An 11,875-nucleotide genomic window follows, 5' to 3' on the forward strand; every position below is an offset into this window, starting at 1 on the left:
CGGGGCGGGGCGCGGGGCGGGGCGGGGCCGGGCCGCGCGGCTTGGATCCGCCACGGCCACAGCTCCCCGAGGGGACCCGGCGCGCCCGCGCCCCGAGACCTCTCAGAACCCCCGGAAGCCAGGCCAGCCCCGGGGCCCCGATGGCCGCAGATGGGGGGAGCGAGGCCACCCCGTTCCTGCCTCCCCCGTCGGGCGGGACGCTCGGCGGGTGCCTCTGCCTGTGCTTCCCGCGGCCCGGCCGTTCCGGGGCGCCCCCCACCCGCCCCTGCCCACTCCATCCCTGCCCGCACCCTGACTCGGGGCTCACAGTCCCCGCCCTGCCCAGGCTGGGGGGGCACAGGCGGGGGAGGGGGCACAGGCTGGGGGGCACAGGCTGGGGGCACAGGCTGGGGGGGCACAGGCTGGGGGGCACAGGCTGGGGGGCACAGGCGGGGGAGGGGGGCACAGGCTGGGGGGCACAGGCGGGGGAGGGGGGCACAGGCTGGGGGGCACAGGCGGGGGAGGGGGGCACAGGCGGGGGAGGGGGGCACAGGCGGGGGGGGGCACAGGCGGGGGAGGGGGCACAGGCGGGGGGGGCACAGGCTGAGGGGCACAGGCGGGGGGGCACAGGCTGGGGGAGGGGGGCACAGGCTGGGGGGCACAGGCGGGGGGGGGCACAGGCTGGGCAGCCACCAGGCCTGTCTGACAGCACCTCCGCATGGCGCCTTGACCACCGGCTCCTCCAGCTTCCCCCATCTCCCCCCGCCCCCCAGCCTCGCAGCCTTCCCGGGGTGTTGGGGAACCCCAGACCTCGGCCCCAGCTCAGTGAATGGAGCCCCCTAATCCCGCAGGCTGAGTGTCTGCGCCCTGCGGAGGGGCAGCCCTGGGCCCTGGGCCCGGTGAGGCCCCCCCCCCCGGCCCCCAGGGGGGCTAGGTCCTCCCAAACCGCGCTGGCCTCTGTGGACCGCACCCTCTTCACATCCGGCCTAGGGGAGGCCTGGGAGAGGTGTCTCGGGGGGGACAGAGTGGGGGCCGAGACCTGACCCGATGGCCCTGCAGCCACGGCTCGACCCTTGGCGGTGGGAATTCAGCAGGACCCAGGATTCATCTCGGCCTGAGAGCCTAGGATGTCCCGAGGCCCAGGAGAAGCTCGTGCCGTGGCCAGCGGCCATGTGGCGCTACACGCCCATCCCGTGAGGCCTGAGAGCTCAGCGAGGAGCTCAGCGCCGTCCTGGGAGCGGGCCATGGTGCCCAGCGCCGGTGGTGCCCTTCCGTCCTTCCCGGGTGGCCCTGAGCGAGTGACAGCCCTTCTCCATGCGCCTGCCCCTGTCACGCGGCCATCACGGGCAGATGAGTGTGTGGGTTCAATGCACCCCCAGTCCTAGTGCTCCATTTTACAAGGGCAGAGACTTGCCCAGGGTGACGCAGCTGGGAAGAGCAGGGCTTCAGGACAGAGCTGGGCTTCAAGCCTCACAGCTACAAGTCCACTGGACTCGGGGCCTTAGAGAGGAGAGGTCCATCTCCCACTCCATGGAAGCTCTGTGCTGCACAGTGAGGTTTCCAGGCTTCTGGCAAAGCCTCACTTCACTCTAAAGCCCAGAGAAGAAAAGGCAGGAGAGCCTAGGAAAGCTGGGATGAGACAGGGGTGCTCATGGAGGACGCGGTCCGTCCAGCTTTCCTCATGTGCCCTTGGGCAAACCGGTCACCATCTCGCTGAGCTGCCTGAGGAAACTGAGCCTCCAAGGGGATCCAGGCTGCTTGTGGTCACAGCAGAGCCAGAATCAGAACCAGTTCAAACCCCAGTCCTGGCACGGACAGGCCCTGCCCTCCTTCCCTTCTGTAGATTTGGGACCCCCTTGCAAACTCCTGGCCCAGCCGTGCTGTGGAGGTGCACAGCAGTTACCTCACCTAGAAAATGTGACACTGAGGCCAGGAATTGTCTTCGGCCACCTCCTCTGAGTTGACTGCTAGGGGCCAGGGCTGAGCAAGGGAGTCCCAGGAGAGCTGTGCTCAGATAACTTCAGTCAGCTCTCGTCATGGATTGCCTTCAGACCACCTGGCGCAGAGGATCACGGGAGCTCACTGAGCTCCTCACTAGTGCTCGGTGAGCCCCAGCCACCTTTAACTCAGCTCTGCGGTTCTTCCTCCTCTCCGCACCCTTTCTCAAATTCTTAACTACTTCCAATGGGGTCGGCTTGGACTGGGAATGTTTCTCTCATCCAACTAGGAATAATGGGAGGAGACAGCCTTGGAAACTCCAAAGAAATAAGGGCTGGAAATATAAATTCTCTTCAAAGCCTGGGAGGGGTAGTTGGTCCCTATGAGGAGGCCTTGGGGGAAAGCAGGTTGGACCTCCTGAGTTAGTCTGCCAAGGACTTGGAGTAGCGCCGCTGATCTAAAAATGTGCCAATCGGGCTGTGGCTCAAGTGGTAGAGTGCTAGCCTTGAGCTGAAGAGCTGAGGGACAGCGCCCAGGCCCAGAGTTCAGGCCCCACAACCGGACCCAAAAAAAAAAAAATGTGCCAATCGGCATTGCCTGCCACCATGCACACAGCGTCAACACCTGTGTCTCCCAAGGGGCGGAAACTGGAGGGTCCCTGGTGGAGATCTGCCCCTCCCTCGGTGGTCTGTGAGTGCCTACAGTGTGGCACTCTGGGGGACCACAGGTCCCCACAGGAACCCCTGCCGGCTACATTAACAGCATAATAGTAATGGCGTATTGCTGTGAATATCTGTACACATCCCCTTCACTGTAACTTAGGAAAACAGCACCATTGTGCAGAGCACAAGCCTTAGGGAGGAGCCCAGTCAACCCACAATGATCATGAGATAGGATGGCTTGTTACTGCAGCACAACCCACTAAAAGCGGACTGATGTGCTGCAGTATTAAGCACTTGTTAAATTGTAGCTAAACATTTGTTTTCTTTGGGACTTGCCTGACAGTTGTCAGAGCAGGACTGTAGAAAGTATTTCTCTTTCTACTACACCTGGACCATTAGCTGTCCAGAATGGACAGGGAGGCCACCAGCTCTTGTTGCTCCACCACCCCCAATGTGTAGCCCTCACTTTGGCTTTGTGTTTAGAGATGCTTGTGGACATCAGGTACTGGTGGTTCACGTCTGTAATCCTAGCTACTCAGGAGGCTGAGTGGTTCAAAGCCAGCCTGGGCCGGAAAGTTTGTGAGACTCTTATCTCCAATTAATCACCCCCAAATTGGAAGTGGAACTGTGGCTCAGAGTGGTAGAGCACTCAGGGACAGTGCCCAGACCCTGAGTTCAAGCCCCATGACCGACCCCTCCCACCCAAAAAGATGCTTGTTGATCCCCAAGTATTGCTGGGGGATATGCCTTTTGAGACCCTCCCTCAGTGAGCACATTCAGAACGATTATTTCCCAAGACTATTTGTCAGAACCTGGTCACACCTCGCTGAAGGCTGGGAATGGATCCCAGAGACTCAACCAGGAGTCAACCGCCTGGAGATGTGGCACCTCCATGTGGTGACAGATCACAATGCTGTGAGCTCTTTATCACTGGGAGGGAAAGCAGAGACCCGGTCTCCTAAGGATCAAGGCTAGTAGCAACCATGGCAGATGCCTGTTCTAGGTCACATGTGGCTCCTGCCTGGATACCAGGCCAGGAGGGAACCCCTAGGCAGGATAGGCTGGTGGAGGCTTGGGTGCCCCCTGGTGGTGAGCCTAGGCGGGACATGGTAATGTCCCCTGGCGCGAGGCTAGATGGGATGCGGTAATGGAGGTGCGGGCGCCCCCTGGTGGCAAGGCTAGGCAAAGCAGGGATGACAGAGATGTAGGCCACCCTGGCATGGAGGCTAGGTGGGATGCAGTGATGAAGGCATGGTGCCCCTGGTGGTGAGGCGAGGCAGGACATGGTGATGGAGGCCGGGCCTTCGGCTGAGGCAAGGCATGAGGAGGGGTGAGGGCAGCAAGGCTGGGTGGGACCCACGGATGGGAACCAGGCTCCTTCTGTGGTTGAAGCTAGGCAGGATGCAGGGATAGGGGATCGGGCGCCCCCTGGCGGCAAGGCTAGGAAGGATGTTGTGATGGAGGCATCAGCGCCCTCTGGCGGAAGGCTAGGGCGGGACGCGGGAATGGGCATGGGCGCCCCCTGACGGTGGGGCTAGGCCAGACGCGGTGATGGTGGCCATGGGCGCCACCTGGTGGCCGTGGCCTGGTACACCGGGATCATCTTCTTCGCGGCCCACGCCTTCCCTGCTCTCCTCCGGTTCCCCCTGTGGTGTGCTTGGTGCTCAATGTCCCCTGCTGGGCCCTGGGCTCTTCTGAAACGTGGGCACCGGCTTCAGGTCTCATGGATGGGCTCCATGCGAAGGGCCTGCAGCACAGGATCCCCCCTGGGAAAGATCAGAGCGTGGGGAGGACCCAGAACTGTGTGGCTAAGTCGGGGTGCAGGGGACCCAGCCGGTCAGGGCCAGCGGGCCTGAAGCCACTCTGTGCGGCCAACAGATCCCAGGCAATGCTCCTAACAGCCAGTGGCCCCACCGAGGGGAAACTGAGGCTCAGAGCTGCAAAATCATTCCGTAGTGACAGAGCAGGGCTGAGCCCTGGCCCACCCGGTGCAGCCCGCGCACCCCAGGGCGCCTCCCAGAGCCCGTGGGGCGGGATGCGTTCTAGAGGCAGTAGCGAGGCGCCCTGGCCTGCCTTAGCCGTGTTCTGCTTCCAGCCTCAGGAGCCTCAAGTCACAGAGTCTGAGACGGCATCGGATGTCAGGCCAGGCCTGCCATTCTCCAAAGCTTTATCCAGGCAGAGCCGGGGGAACAAAGTCTGGGTTAGAATCTCATTTTACAGCGCAGAAAACCATGAACCAGAGTGAGTAACTGTGCTCAAGGCACACAGCCAGGCGCTGGTGGCTCAGGCCTGTAATCCTAACTACACATGCAGGAGATCTGAGGACAGCAGTTCAAAGCCAGCCGGGGCAGGAAAGTCCTTAAGACTCAGCTCCAATTAATCACCAAAAAGCCGGAGTAGAGCTGGGGTTCAAGAGTAGAGTAAGTACTAGCTTGAGCAGAGGACAGCGCCCAAGCCCTGGTGTTCCAGGGCTTCACTGGTAAAATGCGGAAAAGGCTCAGCAGCCTTACCCAGTGTGGTGGGGTAGGTGAGGGAAAACTCCTTCTGCCGAATCAGGGGGGCCTGGCTCAGGCCTAGAAAGTGTGGAGTCCTGACATCACATCCCAATACTGGCAAAAATTAAATAATAAATACATATATTTCTAGGTACTTTTTCCTTTTGCCAGTCTTGAAGTGTGAACTCAGGTCCTGCACATTGTCCTGAGCTGCTTTTGCTCAAGGCTAGCACTCTACCACTTGAGCCACAGCCCCACTTCTAGATTTTCCTGTTTATGTGGTACAAAGGAATTGAACCCAGGGCTTCGTGCATGCTAGGCAAGCACTCTACCACTGAGCCACCTTCCCAGCCCTACTTCCCTCATCACATAATGATTTTATCACAGTAAAAGGAGCTGTGCAAGAGGAAGGGGAGCTGGGTGCCAGTGGCTCACGCCTGTAATCCTAGCTACTCAGGAGGCTGAGATCTGAAGATCGTGGTTCAAAGCCAGCCCGGGCAGGAAAGCCCAAGGAACTCTTATCTCCAATAAACCACCAGAAAACCGGAAGTGGCAGTAGCTCAAATGGTAGAGCGCTCGCCTTGAGCTGAAGAGCTGAGGGACAGCGTCCAGGACAAGAGTTCAAGCCCCACAACTGACCAAAAAAAAAAAAAATGGATATGTTCTCCAAGAGTTGGAGGCACCTGAGATTGCTTTCTCAGAGGGACTCCAGCACCTCTAAGCACAAGTCACAGACGTCCGCCGGAGGGACACCTGAATTCCTGGGTCCCTTCAAACTGGTGGTTAGAATCATCATCAGCTTCCTTAACTTCTAGATGAATCCCTCTGACCAAGAGCCACCTGTGGGCAACAGCTGGGATGAATGAAAGTTCGTGTGCTGAAGGATCTGCAATCCACTTCCATGACTTTCGTGTTGGTCCATACTGTAGTTCCTGAAGCATGTGGGAATAAACATGGCGGCAGGGGTGCTGAGCACCCCCTCTCTGCTGGCTACTGAATAGCAGGTAGAGGGGATTTGCCAGCCGGCCCTGCACTCTGGTCCAGCGGGGATGGTTTCCATGGGGTTGGCAGTGGTGTTGGCGGCGGTGAGCAAGGCCCATGTCAGCGCCCTGGCGCTGCAGTGCACGCCAGCAGGTGCTGCCAGACTCTTCTCTGCTTCTCCCTGGTTTCACCACCGCAGAGCAAGAGCCGAGTTCACGGCCAGGTCTGGCGGTGCTGGGTGTTGTACAGAACACTGCAGTTGTTCAGATCTGTATGCCTTTAGGCTCAGGGTTCTTACTAAAGCTGTGACGAAGCTGCAGGGGTCTGGGAGGTGTGAATTGGGTCTTACATGTATTTTGTCTTATGGGGAAAAAAAAATCTGAGTTCTAATGAAATTAGATTAAGTCTTGCGACCTCAGAACAAATCCAGACAACGGCAGACCTCTGAGAGTCCGTGAAGACCAGGTCAGAGCCTTGCCAACTTGCGGGAAGACCTGAGGGGGGACACTTTCCAAGTGTCACCTTTGTTTGGCAGTACTGGGATTTGAACTCAGGGCCTAGCACTTGCTATTTATTTCTAGAATAGGGTCTTACATTTTCCCCCAGAGTCACACTCCAATCTCCTATCTGTGCCTTTGACACAGCTCAGGTTATGTAACTGGACTGCGGAACTCACCATATTAGTTGGGATGAGATATTGCTAAATTTTGCTTGGGCTGATCTTTTTTTGGGTCACTCCTGGGGCTTGAACTCAGGGCCTGGGCACTGTCCCTGACCTTCTTCTGCTCAAGGCTAGCACTCTACCACTTCAGCTACAGCACCACTTCCAGTCTTCTCTGCTTATGTGGTACTGCCCAGGGCTTCATGCATGCTAGGCAAGCACTCTACCACTAAGCCACATTCTTAGTCCTGGGCTGGTCTTGAGTTCTGATTTTCCTACTCTCTGTCCCCCGAGTAGCGTGAGTCTCTAGGCATCTCTAGACTACTATAGCTTTTAAAAACAGCTCTGGTTTAATTTGGTCTGTTTTGGTTTAGTTTTCATGTATGGAACTAGAGTACATACTCATTTGTGTCAGGATGAATCTACACAATTCCTTTGTGCTACGCTGTCACAAAAGTATTCCCAAAGGTATTCATTGTACTATTGCCAAGATGGGGTACTGCAAACATGCAGCCCCTGCTCCTGGCAGGAATAGACCCGGGGTGTGGGCTCATCTTTCTTAGACTTGCTTTGCATCTTAGTGGTGAAATGCAAGCAGAGGCTGAGCAGTGAGCCCCCCTGCTCCCCACCTCAGTGCAATGGCCCCATCTGTCCCCCGGGAGTCCCCGTAGGGGCACAGCTAGTGACACAGGATGGACAGACAGGGCAGACAGAGCTTTGTTTCGGTGCCTGGGTGGAGATGGGGTTGGGCTGGGGGGTGGGGGAGATACCCGTGTCCCTAGCATTCTGCCCAGGCCAGTCTACCCAGCTTAGATGTGAGGCGCTCAACTCCCACTACCGAGGCAAGGAGGTCAGCAGAGAGTCCTGACGTCTGCAGCCCCTGCCTCCCCTGCTCAAGAACCTTCCATGGCTTTTTTTTTTTTTTGGTTAGTCATGGGGCTTGAACTCTGGGCCTGGGCGCTGTCCCTCAGCTCTTCAGCTCAAGGCGAGCGCTCTACCACTTGAGCTACAGCACCACTTCCGGTTTTCTGGTGGTTTATTGAAGAAAGGAGTCTCGTGGTCTCTCCTGCCCGGGCTGGCTTTGAACCGAGATCCTCAGATCTCAGCCTCCTGAGTAGCTAGGATTACAGGCGTGAGCCACCAGCGCCCGGCCCTTCCATGGCTCTTTTGTGATGAATGTAGACAAAACTTGTGCCGGACTCATTTGCTTCTTTCCTGGTCATCCTTTGTAGGAGGTGAGCCAGGTCACTCCCCGTGCGGACTGCACTCTGTGGCTGGAGAGCTGCGTGGACTCAGGAGAGGAGCTGAGAGCGGTGTGCAGGCCACAGGTAGAGGGGGGCCACGTTGGCTGGTCCGGAGCTGAGGTGGTCAGATTCTGCCAGGCTGGCATTGGTACCACTTTATTTACCTATTTATCTATGGAAGGGCATCATGGTTGGGTCCAAGTTTTTTTTTTTTTGTCAGTCATGGATCTTGAACTCTGGGCCTGGGTGCTGTCCCTCAGCTCTTCAGCTCAAGGTGAGCGCTCTAGCTCTTGGGCCACAGCACCACTTCTGGTTTTCTGGTGGTTTACTGGAGATAAGAGTCTCATGGACTTTCCTGCCTGGGCTGGCTGTGAACCATGATCCTCAGATCTCAGCTTCCTGAGTAGCTAGGAATATAGGCATGAGCCACCAGCGCCTGGCTTTGGACTGTGATCTAACTCTGCATTCCATGTAGCTGAGATTCCATGTAGCTGGCACAAGCCACCATTCCTGGATTGTTTGAAACATGATCTCCCTTATTTTTTTTTAAACTAGGCTGGCCTCAAACTGAATTGAGATTTTTTTTCTCCTGATACCTGTTTATTGATTTATTTTTTTTCAAAGAGCCAGCATTTTTTCTATTGATTTTCCTATTTTCAATTGCATTTTAAAATTGTTTTTAAAATTGTTTTCTGCTGCTTACTTTGGACTTGTCTTTTTCTTGTTTCTTAATGCAGTAATCTATACATTTTATCCTATTAAAGTGATTTAGGAGTATTTTACAGTCCAGAATGTGGCCCATCCATCTTGATGGATGAGCTTATTTTGCTGGTATTGTATGAAATACTCTGTAAAGCCAAACAGATCCTCTTAATCGATGGCACTGTTCAGCTGAAATATTTCCTCACTTTTCTGCCAGCTAGATCTGTCCGTTATCAAGGGGATGGTGAAGTCACCAAATGGTAATGGAGGTCCTACACCCTGCAATTCTGGGGCTTGAATTCAGTTCCTGAAACTTGCCCTTGGCTTACTTATTTGCACTGGAGCCCTGCCACCAGCCTGGCTTCTTATTAGTTAAGAGATGGAGTCCCAAGGACTTTTTCTGCCCAGACTGGCATCAAACCTCCATCCTGAGCAGCTGTCTCTTGAGTAGCACTAGTGATAGGCTGAGTTCTATCAAAGTTTTGCCTCGTGTAATTGTTGCTTTGCTTGCTGTAAGAGCATAGTTTTGTTCTTGGGGAGCTGGGACTGAGTTCAAGGTCTCACGCATGGTAACTGTCAAGCTCAGGGCATCATACTTGGAAGCACATTAAGGACTTTGGCCTTAGAGAATGGATTTGTTCCTATTATGTAATACCTGTCTATATTCCTAATTTTCCTTGCCTTGAATTCATGTAAAATTAGTATAGCTAATTTTAAATGAATAGCTTCATTTGATCGATACTACGTGGTGCATTTTTCTCCCCTCTTACAATCCATTATTTACTTATATTCATTTGTTATGGTGCTGGGGGTCAAACCTGACTTCTCTTGGGCTAAGCATACATTATCACTGAGCTACTTCCATCCCACTCACCCCCACCTCTGCAGGTTCTATTTATTATTATTAGCCAGTCCTGGGCTTGAATTCTGGGCCTGGGTACTGTCCCTGAGCTCCAACGCCACTTCTGGCTTTTTTCTGAGATCAGTTGGAGATGTTTCACGGACCTACCTGCCTAGGCTGGTTTTGAACCATGATCCTCATACCTTAACCTCTTGAGTAGCTAGGATTACAGATGCAAGCCACCAGCACCCAAGTGGACTTCTTGTAGACAACATGTAGTTGGGTCTTGCTATTTTGTCAGTTGTGGGTCTTGAACTCAGGGCCTGAATGCTGTTCCTGAGCTCTTTTGCTCAAGGCCAATGCTCTACCACTTTGAATCACAGCTCCACTTCTGGTTTTCTGGTGGTTAATTGGAGATAAGAGCCTCACACTTTCCTGCCTAGGCTGGCTTTGAACCGGGATCCTCAGATCTCAGCCTCCTGAGTAGCTAGGATTACAGGCATGAGCCACCTGTGCTCAGCTGAGCCTACCTTTTTAAAATCCATTCTGACAGTCCATTTGGTTAGGCCATTGACATCAAAAGCAATTACTGAACAGTCCAGTATCTGCCACATTACTGTTTTCTATTTGTTGCCCTTGTGTTTCCTGTAGCAGGCAGGAAAGGGCACATGTGTCTTTTGAGCACCCCAAAGTGTATAGTAGACCTGTGTATTCCTTTGGCTTACTTTTGGGCGATTTTCCAATGTGGATATTTGTTTGGCAGTACTTGGGAGGGGAGCTCAGGGCTGTTTTCTAGGACACCACTGAGCCACACTGTGTACATCCTCCTGGGCACTCATGAACTGTTTCCCAGCCAAAACAAAACCAACTTTCTCCTTCCACTCTGGCTTCTTAGGGTATGGGATAATCTCCCTTTGGCTTCATGGGTGCTCCTGGGCAGGTCTTTGAATCTTGATCAATTGACAATAGAGCCATTACAAATCTTCATTGTCTTGACACAATTCAGAGCTACTTTGCTGGTGCCATAGTGGGGTTTCAACTCAGGCTTGGCTTTCCTTCACTCAAGGCTGGCCCTCCCAGGTGAGCTACATACCCACTTCTGGCTTTACACTGTTTAATTGAGCTAAGTCACATGGATTTTTCTACCTGGGCTGGCTTTGAACTGTAATCCTCAAATCTCACCTTCTGATTTGCTACGATTACAGACGTGAGCTTCTAGCACCTGACTTTCTAATTTTTTTGGTGGCACCCAGGCTTGAACTTTAGGGCCTTATGCTTGCTAAGTAGGTGCTTTATCACTTGAGACACACTCCAGCCCACAACTTTCTGTTTTGTAGATAGGGGTCATCTTTAGATTTGTGTGGTTTTTGTATTAATTTTAGAAAGGCTACATACCACCAGCTCACACCTGTAATCCTACTGCTGAGCTACTCTGCAGGATCATGATTCCAAGTCAGCTTAAGAAGAAAAGTCCACAAGACACGATCACCTACATAACCAGGGAAAAAAAAGGTAGTGACAAGCTCTAGCAGTCAAGCCAATTGAGTGTGCTGGCACTGAGTTCAAGCCCCTGTACTCACAAAACCAAAAACACCTTTGGTTTGGCTGCCCAGTGTATTCTAGAAACTGTTTCCAAAGTAAACCAACTCACTTTCTTCCTCTATCCCTCATAGCTGCGGCGCCACCTTGGGGTCACCTGAGAACCCCTTTCCCTGAGCCACCTGCCGAGTGCGGCTGCTTTCTCTTCTTGGACCAGGCTGCAGGTCATCTCTCTGCACACACAAGCGCTGCATTTCCTGCATCTAGGTCCTCACACCACTGTCAGATCAGAAACACAGCTCCAGTCTTAAGGGATGAAGAATGACTTGTGCTCCTGGCACGAGACACCTGACCCCGTCCAATGGGCTAAATTTGCTTCTCTAATGCCCACTCAAACCATAGACTCCCGAGCACCGGCATATACTGTCCAAAACCACAACCACATTCCCCAGGAAGCTTCAGTGTCCCGTGAAGCTCTGGCTCCCCCTCGTCCCCCCCCCCCCTCCTGTTTTGCTACAGGAGGCAAAGGGAAAGTGGCAGGGCAAGAGGGGAGGTTTGCAAGCTTGCTGCAGGCAAAAGTGAGGGGGACGGATGCAGCCCTCTCTCCCTGCTTGTACTCTGCTCCAACTCTAACGTGATGAGAGGACCGGGAAGGTGCAGGGCCACAGCAACTCCAAGAAGCACAGAAGAGACCTGGTGATGTTCTGAGTTCCCAAGCAGTCTCAATGACAAGTGTCTTAGAGAGGAGTCTTTCCAGAATCACCAATTCTGGAAAATGTGCCTTTACTCTCCTGGGGAAGAAAAGTCCTTTAGGATTTCTTTTGTCCCAGGGA

This window comes from Dipodomys spectabilis, unplaced genomic scaffold, assembly GCF_019054845.1.
Source record: "Dipodomys spectabilis isolate Male_0828 unplaced genomic scaffold, ASM1905484v1 ptg000118l, whole genome shotgun sequence".
NCBI lineage: Eukaryota > Metazoa > Chordata > Mammalia > Rodentia > Heteromyidae > Dipodomys > Dipodomys spectabilis.